Here is a 10,806-nt window from a genome sequence, read left to right as displayed (position 1 = left end):
CTGACGATGGGGTGAAGAAGTCGGGTGATATTACAGAGATGGAAATAGGCGGTGTTAGTGATGGCATGGATATGTGTCAGAAGCTGATCTCAGGGTCGAATGTGACACCAAGGTTGTGAATAGCCTTCATCTGGTTCAGTCTCAGACAGTTGCCAGGGAGAGGGATGGAGTCAGTGGCTAGGGAATGGAGTTTGTGGTGATGACTGAAGACAATGGCTTCGATCTTCCCAATGTTTAGTTGGAGGAAATTTCTACTCATCCATTACTGGTTGTCGGACAAGCAGTCTGACAATTTAGAGACAGTGGAGGGATCAAGAGAGGTGGTGGTGAGGTAGAGTTGGGTGTCGTCAGCATACATGTGGAAACTGACTCCGTGTTTTCAGATGATATGTATGGTATGTTGGCCTTTATTACAAGTGGATTTGAGTATAAGAGTAAAGATGTCTTACTACAATTATATAGGGCCCTGGTGAGACCACACCTGGAGTATTGTGTACAGTTTTGATCTCTTTACCAAAGGAAGGATACACTTGCCATAGAGGGAATGCAACAAAGGTTCACCAGGCTGATTCCTGGGATGGGGGGATTATCCTATGAGAAGATATTGAGTAGACTAGACCTATATTCTTTAGAATTTAGAAGAATAAGAGGTGATCTCATTGAAACCTACAACATTCTTACAGGGTTTGACAGGGTAGATGCAGGGAGGATGTTTCCGCTGGCTGGGGAATCCAGGACCAGGGGTCACAGTCTCAGAATAAGAGGTCGGCCATTTAGGACTGAGATGAGGAGGAATTTCTTCATTCAGAGGGTGGCGAATCTTTGGAATCCTCTGCCCCAGAGGGCTGTGGATGCACAGTCGTTGTGTATATTCAAGACAGAGATCGATAGATTTTTGAATATTAAGGGAATCAAGGGATATGGTGATAGTGCTGGAAAGTGGAGTTGAGGTAGAAGATCAGCCATGATCTCATTGAATGGTGGAGCAGGCTCGAGGGGCCGAGTAGGCTACTCCTGCTCCTATTTCTGAAATTCTTATGATGTCGCCGAGGGGGCAGCATGTAAATGAGAAAAAGGTGGCCAAGAATAGAGTCTTGGGGGGGACAAGCAGTAACAATGCAGGGGTGGGAAGAGAAGCCATTGCAGGTGACTCTCGGGCTACGATTAGACAGGTAAGAATGGAACCAGGCGAGTGCAGTCCCACCCAGCTGGACGATGGTAGAGAGGCATTGGAGAAAGATGGTTAACCGTGTCAAAGGCAGCAGACAGGTTGAGAAGGACAAGGAGGGATAGTTTGCCTTCGTCACAATCACAAAGGATGTCATTTGTGACTTTAATAAGAGGTGTTTTGGTACTGTGGCAAGCACAGGATCCGGATTGGAGGGATTCATGGAGCTCTGTGAAAGATGTATGCGGATTGGGAGGTGACAACATGTTCAAAGACTTTGGAGAGGAAAGTGAGATTGGAGATGGGGCCATAGTTTGCAAAGACGGAGGAGTCGAGGGTAGGTTTTTTGAGGACGGATGTGATGACGGCAGATTTGAAGGAGAGGAAACCATTAACAATGTCAGCTAACATGGGACAGAAAAGGAAGTTGGATGGTCAGCAGTTTGGTGGGAATAGGGTGGAGGGAGCAGCTGGGTCTCCTGGATAGGATAAGCTCGGAGAAAGCATGAGGGGAGATAGAGGAGATGTGGGAGAAATTGGAAAAAGAAGCGAGTTCGGGGCTGGGGCAGTGGGGAACCTCAGAGGAAGTTTGGCCCGGTGGGCTAGGGGAAGGAAGGGAACTGGCAGAGCAGCTGATTGGATGGTCTCAATCTTGGAGACAAAGCAGTCCATGATCTCCTCACACTTGTTGTCGGAGGGGGAGACTGCGGAATGGGGTTTAAGATGACGGTTAACAGTGGGGAATAGAAGCCGAGGTTTATCTTTGCATTCTATGATGATTCTGGAATAATGAGCGATTTTGGCAGACGAGAGCAGGAGCCAATAATGCTTTATCTGGTCCAGCCAGATCTGGCGGTGAATGCCAAAACTAGTTCTTTGGCACCACATCCCAAACCCGCGAGCTCTACCACGTAGAAGGTCAAGGGCAGCAAGCACATGGCAACACTATCACCTGCAAGTTCCCCTCCAAGGCACACACCATCCTGACTTGGAAATATATCGCCGTTCCTTCATCGTTGCTGGGTCAAAATCCTGGAACTCCCTCCCTCACAGCACTGTTGGAGAACCTTTCACCACACGGACTGCAGCGGTTGAAGAAGGCGGCTCACCACCACTTTCTCAAGGAGCAATTAGGGATGGGCAATAAATGCCGGCCTTGCCAGCGATGCCCACATCCCATGAACGATTTTTTAAAAAGTTGCCTGCCAGGGCCATTCATGTCAGTATCCTTTGGAATTAAGGGAGTGAAGATGAGGGCTAAACAAGCAGAATGACCAGTAATGGCTTTATTGGTACTAGGGCATCGAAGTGGTGGTGAGGGTGTGGATAGCGGCAGAAATGTTGTGGTAAATGGAGGGTTACAGTTTGGATTTTCAAAGAGCAGTTGCAAGTGAATTGGGAGAGAGTTATTTCCAGGGATGGACACAGATGGAAGTAGGTTTGGGAGGGGGAAAGGATATGTGGGCGGGAAGCGATATGACAAAGTGGTCAGAGATGGCCTTATCTGTGATTGACACGATGGGAGTAGCGAGGCCACGTGAGGTTGAGGGGATGGCCATGGGAATGGATTGGGGAGTTCAATTTGAGAGAGAGATAAGGGAGGAGAGGACGGCAGTGAACTCAGAGGATAGAGCGAGCATGATGAATTGAGAGGGAGGTTGAAATCACAGAGAATGTAAAGTTGCTCCGTGCAGACGGAGAAAGCAGAGAAGATATCTTGGTGTGAAAATTGTTGCCCAGCACCCCAACATTGCCCAGTACCCCAACATTGCCCAGTTACCTAACATTGCCCAGTATCCAACATAGCCCAGTACCCTAACATTACCCAGTACCCCAACATTGCCCAGTACCCCAACATTGCCCAGTTACCTAACATTGCCCAGTATCCAACATAGCCCAGTACCCTAACATTACCCAGTACCCCAACATTGCCCAGCACCCCAACATTGCCCAGTACTCAACATAGTCCAGTACCCTAACATTACCCAGTACCCCAACATTGCCCAATACCCCAAAATTTTCCAGTACCCTAACATTACCCAGTACCCTAACATTGCCCAGAACGCAACATAGCCCAGTACCCTAACATTACCAAGTACCCCAACATTGCCCAGTTCTCCAAAATTTCCCAGTACCCCAACAGTGCCCAGTACCCTAACATTACCCAATACCCCAGCATTACCCAGTACCCCAACATTGCCCAATACCCCAAAATTTTCCAGTACCCTAACATTACCCAGTACCCTAACATTGCCCAGAACGCAACATGGCCCAATACCCTAACATTACCAAGTACCCCAACATTGCCCAGTTCTCCAACATTGCCCAGTACCCCAACATTCCCCAGTATCCCAACATTCCCCAGTATCCCAACATAACCCAGTAACCCAGCATTGCCTAGTACCGCAACATTACCCAGTATCCCAACATAACCCAGTAACCCAACATTACCCAGTATCCCATAATTGCCCAGGACCCCAACATTGCCCAGTACCCTAACATTACCCAGTACCCCGACATTAACCAGTATCCCAACATTGCCCAGTACCCCAACATTACCCAGTATCCCAACATTGCCCAGTACCCTAACATTACCAGTACCCCAACATTACCCAGTTCCCCAACATTGCCAGTACCCCAACATTACCCAGTACCCCAACATTACCCAGTACCCTAACATTACCCAGTACCCCAACATTGCCGAGTGTCCCAACATTGCCCAGTACCCCAACATTGCCCAGTACCCTAACATTACCCAGTACCCCAACATTGCCGAGTATCCCAACATTGCCCAGTACTCCAACATTACCCAGTACCCTAACATTACCCAGTACCCCAACATTGCCGAGTATCCCAACATTGCCCAGTACCCCAACATTGCCCAGTGACCTAACATTGCCCAGTACACCAACATTACCCAGTACCCCAACAATACCCAGTACCCTAACATTGCCCGGTACCCCAACATTGCCAGTACCCCAACATTACCCAGTATCCCAACATTACCCAGTACCCGAACATTGCCGAGTACCCCAACCGTGCCCAGTACCCCAACATTGCCCAGTACCCTAACATTACCCAGCACCCCAACATTATCAAGTACCCCAACATTACCCAGTACCCTAAAATTGCCCAGTACCCCAACATTGCCCAGTACCCCAACATTGCCCAGTATCCTAAAATTGCCAGTACCACAAAATGTCCCAGTTCGCCAACATTACCCAGTAACCCATTACCCAGTACCCCAACATTGGCCAGTACTCCAACATTGCCCAGTACCCCATTACCCAGTACCCCAACATTGCCCAGTACCTCAACATTACCCAGTACCCCAACATTACCCAGTACCCAAACATTGCACAGTTCCCCAACATTGCGCAGTACCCCAACATTGCCCAATACCAAACATTGCCCAGTACCCCAACACTGCCCAGTACCCCAACATTACCCGATACCCCAACTTTGCACAGTACCCCAATATTGGCCCGTACTCAAACATTGCCCAGTACCCCAACATTGCCCAGTAGCTCAACATTGCCCAGTTCCCCAATATTACCGAGTCCCCCAACATTATCCAGTATCCTAACATGGCCCAGTACCCCAATATTACCCAGTCCCCCAAAATTTCCCAGTACCCCAACATTGCCAAGTACCCCAACATTGCCCAGTACATCATCCTTGCCCAGTACCCTAACCTTGCATTGTACACCAACGTTACCCAGTACCCCAACATTACCCTGTACCCCAACATTGCCCAATACCCCTACATTGCCCAGTACCCCATTACCCCAACATTGCACAGTAACCCGACATTACCCTTTACGCCAACATTGCCCAGTACCCCAAGATTAACCAGTCTCCTAACATTGCCCAGTCTCCCAACGTTGCCCAGTACCCCAACATTACCCAGGACACCAACATTGCACAGAACCACAGCACTGCCCTTTACCCAAACATTGCCCAGCACCCCAAGATTAGGCAGTCTACTAACATTGCCCAGTACCCCAACATTGCCCAGAACCCCAACATTACCCAGTACCTAACATTACCCAGTACCCAACATTGCCCAGTATCCTAACATTGTCCAGTACCCCAACATTACCCAGTACCCCAACATTGCCCAGTACTCCAACATTACCCAGTACACGAACATTACCCAGTACCCCAACATTGCCCAGTACTCCAAAACTGCCCAGTACCACAACATTACCCAGTACCCTAACATTGCCCGGTACCCCAACATTGCCAGTACCCCAACATTACCCAGTATCCCAACATTACCCAGAACCCGAACATTGCCGAGTACCCCAACCGTGCCCAGTACCCCAACATTGCCCAGTACCCTAACATTACCAAGTACCCCAACATTGCACAGTACCCCAACATTACCCAGTACCCCAACATTGCCCAGTACTCCAACTTTACCCAGTACCCTAACATTATCCAGTACCCCAACATTACCCAGTATCCCAACATTATGCAGTACCCTAACATTGCACAACACATTGCCCAGTACCCCAACATTGGTCAGCACCCCAAAATTGTCCAGTACCCCAACATTGCCCAATACCCCAACATTACCCAGTACCCCATTACCCAGTACCCTAACATTGCCCAGCACCCCAACATTGCCCAGTACCCCAACATTACCCAGCACCCTAACATTGCGCTGTACCCCAACATTGCCCAGCACCCCAACATTACCCAGTACCCCAACATTTTCCATTACCCCAACATTACCCAGCACCCTGACATTGCCCTGTACCCCAACATTACCCAGTACCCTAACATTGCCCTGTACCCCAACATTGCCCAGTACCCCGACATTACCCAGTAACCCAACATTGCCCAGTTCCCCAACATTGTCCAGTACCCCAACATTATCCAGTACCCCAATATTGCCCAGTACCCTAACATTGCCCAGGACCCTAACATTACCCAGTACCCTAACATTACCCAGTACCCTAATATTGCCCAGTACCCTAACATTGCCCAGTACATTGCTCAGTACCCTAACATTGCCCCGTAAACATAGAAACAGAGAAAGTAGGTGCAGGAGTAGGCCATTCGGCCCTTCGAGCCTGCACCACCATTCAATATGATCATGGCTGATCATACAACTCAGTACCTCATTCCTGCTTTCTCTCCATACCCCTTGATCCCTTTAGGCGTAAGCGCCACATCTAACTCCCTTTTGAATATATCTAACGAACTGGCCTCAACAACTTTCTGTGGTAGAGAATCCCACAGGTTCACAACTCTCTGAGTGAAGAAGTTTCTCCTCATCTTGGTCCTAAATGGCTTAGCCTTTATCCTTAGTCTGTGACCCCTGGTTCTGGGCATTCCCAACATCGGGAACATTCTTCCTGCATCTAACCTGTCCAGTCCCGTCAGAATTTTATATGTTTCTATGAGATCCCCTCTCATTCTTCTAAATTCCATTGAATACAGGCCCAGTCGATCCAATCTCTCCTCATATGTCAGTCCTGCCCTGTATAAATGTAGCAAGACTTCCCTGCTTTTATACTCCATCCCCTTTGCAATAAAGGCCAAGATTCCATTGGCCTTCCTGACCACTTGCTGGACCTGTATACTAACTTTTTGTGTTTCATGCACCAGGACTCCCAGGACCCACTGTACTGTAGCACTTTGCAATCTTTCTCCATTTAAATAATAACTTGCTCTTTGATTTTATTTCTGCCAAAGTGCATAACCTCACACTTTCCAACATTATACTCCATCTACCAAATTGTTGCCCACTCACTTAGCCTGTCTATATCATTTTGCAGATTGTTTGTGGCCTCCTCACACAATGCTTTTGCTCCCATCTTTGTATTATTAGGAAACTTGGCTACGTTACACTCGGTCCCTTCTTACAAGTCGTTAGTATAGATTGTAAATAGTTGGGATCCCAGCACTGATCCCTGCGGCAGCCCACTAGTTACTCGTTGCCAACCTGAGAATGAACCATTTATCCCTACTCTCTGTTTTCTGATCATTAACCAATCCTCTATCCATGCTGATATATTACACCCAAACCCGCGAACTTTTATCTTGTGCAGTAACCTTTTATGTGGCACCTTGTCAAATGCCATCCCAAAGTCCAAATACACCACATCCACTGGTTCACCTTTATCCACCCTGCCCAGTACTCTAACGTTGCCCAGTACCCTAACAATGCCCAGTACCCCAACATTTCCCAGTACCCAAGCATTGTCCAATACATTGCCCAATACCCTAACATTGCCCAGTACCCTAACATTGCCCAGTACCCTAATGTTCCCCAGTAACACTGAGACTTTGGAATGCTGCCCATGTTAGTGTCTAGCAGCTAACCTGACAGATTATTTCAAAGGTTTATCATCTTTTACGTAGTATCCGTTTTGGATTACATTTTTAATTTAAATTGACGTCCTTTTGCACTACTGGCCTGACTTGAGGAAATCTGGATTTATCTGGATTACAATCCCATGTAATATTTTATATACCTCGATCAATCTGTCCTTAACCATCTTCACTCCAGAATTTGAAAATAAACGTCCTTAATTTCTCCTCACTGCTCTTCCCCGTCTGCGCTGCGAATGATTCCAGTCATTCTCACCTTGAGTGTAACTCCGATAGATGTGCAGTCTAGTGCCCTGACTACCTATCCCATCATCCCAGCTTTTCTAAGATCCTGTAAGTCCCAGATATTCCGTATTGCCCCGGTTTGGGGCGGTAACAGTCGGGAGGCGTGAGACTTTGCGCCAGACGCAGAGGTCTCGCCGCTCTTGATAAATTCGGGTCCCACTTCCACTCGCGCTCCCCTTCCTTCCCGGGGCGGTACCAGGCCGGACACCTCGGCAGCGCTGCTCCCTGCTGTGTCCGCGGGGCCCGTCCCTCGATTACAGGGCAGGGGAGCGGGGACTGCCGTGCGATCAGCCCGTCACTCAAAGCTGAGTGATCGCGGCACGGACCCCGCGGAGAAACCGCACCAGAACTCGGCCACCTGGCCGTTAGCATTTGCCCCGGTAGCGGCCGGCCGCTCGGTCCATGGCCCCCGAAGCTGCCGGTGTTCTCGCCCGGCGCTGCCGCAGGGGGCTTATGGGGCGATGCTCAAGGCGATGGTGTCACGTTCTCCTGGCGCCGTAGCGCCACCGTTAAACTCCCGTCCAATATGGCGGGACTCGTTAACCGCGCCGCTTCCAGTCGCAAACTCATCGCCCCGGGGGCGCTAACGGAAGGCGCAAAGGAGCCCAATTTCTCCCCAGGAGTTAAATTCCACCATTGGACTGACTATTTTAAACTCAATCAGCGAGTTTGCAGAGCCCAAGAACATCAGGGAGGCTGGGGTAGAGTTTCAGCTTTGGGTTTGAAATCGTGCTGCTTTTCCGAAGTCAAGTTGAGGTTCAGGTTTGCGCCCGAACTCATTGGCATAATCACAAACGTCAGCGGAAAAAAGCCTTTCTTTATTACAATATATTGCATGATGTGTTTAAGGGCTGGCCCGGTGGAGGTTCATTAAAACAGCCGGAGTGTCCATTCCCCCACCTGGGAGTAACCGGATTTAAAATCACTGAAAATTACTTACAAAACTACACTGAACCATTTATTAGTTTCATCGGTCTACACTAGTCAGTTTGTTAGTAAATTAAATATTTTGTGATCTGTAAAAACATTTAAAACATGCCGAACAGTGCCTGTGTGCCTAAAAACCTTCATTGGAAGAGTCTCAAATGGAGGGAAACTCGCCACGGCAATTCATTCGGTCTAGGGGTGGGGCCATGTTAGTGGGCGGGGCGGGGTCAGGTTAGTGGGCGGGGCCAGGTGAGTGGGCGGCGTCAGGCTAGTGGGCCGGGCAAGGTCAGCTTAATGGGCAGGGCCAGGTGAGTGGGCGGAGTCAGGTGAGTGGACGGGGCGGCGTCAGGTTAGTGGGCGGGGCCCGGTTCGTTGGCGGGGTGGGACCAGGTTAGTGGGCGGGCCAGGTTCGTTGGCGGGGCAGGGCCAGGTTCGTGGGCGGGGCCAGGTTCGTTGGCGGGGTGGGGCTAGGTTAGTGGGCAGAGCGTTAGTGGGCGGGGCGGGGCCAGGGTAGTGGGCGGGGCAGGGCCAGGTTAGTGGGCGGGGCCAGGTTCGTTGGCGGGGTGGGACCAGGTTAGTGGGCGGGGCCAGGTTCGTTGGCGGGGCAGGGCCAGGTTAGTGGGCGGGGCAGGGCCAGGTTAGTGGGCGGTGCCAGGTTCGTTGGCGGGGTGGGGCTAGGTTAGTAGGCGGGGCCGGCTCACTTCGGGATGAGAATCCGGCGGATTTCCGCGATCTGTTGCACTGGTTCAGCTGGTTTCACCTATTTACGCGCTGATCAAACTAGCGGAAACTCTACCAGGAGATGCTCACAGCATCATCATCATCATTATAGACGGTCCCTCGAACGAAGATGACTTGTTTCCACATGAGTTCACAGATGTTTCAACCCGAACTGAACTCCAATTGAAGGGTGGAAGATGCCTGTGCGTGGATTTTTTTAACGTGGTGACCGTTGCACACCAGCCACCACACGGTCTTCACAGAGCTAGGCCTTTATCCAGTGGCAAGGGTTGAACCAGGACGACTGGAGACCTGCTCTGCTACACGGACCTAGTGCGCACACATAGCGCAGTGTGGACTGGCCCATATAGCAATGGTGCTGGAATACAAAAAGGCGCAGGTTATGTTACAGTTCTATAAAGCTCTGGTCAGATCCCTATCGGGCGTAGCTGCGTTCAGTTCTGGGCACCGCACCTCAAGAAGGAGATAATGGCCTTTGAGAGGGTGCAGCACAGATTCACCAGAATGATACCCGGGGTTAAGAGCCTATGTTATGAGGATGAGGCGCAGACTAGGTTTGTATTCCCTCGAGTGTAGAAGATTAAGGGGTGATTTAATTGAGGTGTTTAAGATGATTACAGGTGATTTGATAGAGTAGATAGAGAGAAACTCCTCTGGTGGGGGAGTCCAGAACAAGGGGGTGTAACCATAAAATAAGGGGACATAGTCTCAGAATAAGGGGTCGCCCATTTAATAAGGAGATGAGCAGGAATTTCTTCCCTCAGAAGGTTGTAAATCTGTGGAATTCTCTACCCAGGGAGCTGTGGAGGCTGGGACATTGAATATGTTTAAGGTGGATAGACAGATTTTTGAACGAGAGGAGAGTAAAGGGTTTTGGGGAGCGGGCAGGGAAGTGAAGCTGAGTCCATGATCAGATCAGCCATGACCCTTATCTTAAATGTTGTATATACATCAGGCACGTGCCCTGCCCGGAAAACTATTAAATGCCCATGTCACTCGGAACAAGATTAACATGTAAACAAACCATCATAGAATGGTGCAAATGCTTGCCGCTGTTCGGAGCTGAAGTAACATTTCTCCCAGTAGGATGCCAGCTCTTGCCTGATGGCTTCAGTCACATTTTTCATGTTCTGTAGTTTCAGTACCTGTAGATGCTCCAACTCTTCCTGCAATGCCTTCATTGTCTTAGCTAAAACACAGTGGGATAATTTAAACTTTTATCACTGGATGAAAAATGAGTGATAGCGAATCAGCAGCCTATTTTACACCTGATTTTTACAGCGCAACAGCTGCAGAAAAAATGCAGGGAGCAGCACCAGCCCTTATACATGGCCTTCTTC

The sequence above is a fragment of the Pristiophorus japonicus genome, chromosome 21 (genome assembly GCF_044704955.1).
Source record: "Pristiophorus japonicus isolate sPriJap1 chromosome 21, sPriJap1.hap1, whole genome shotgun sequence".
NCBI lineage: Eukaryota > Metazoa > Chordata > Chondrichthyes > Pristiophoridae > Pristiophorus > Pristiophorus japonicus.
The sequence above is the reverse complement of the archived record's forward strand: the minus strand, read 5'-3'. Positions refer to the sequence as shown.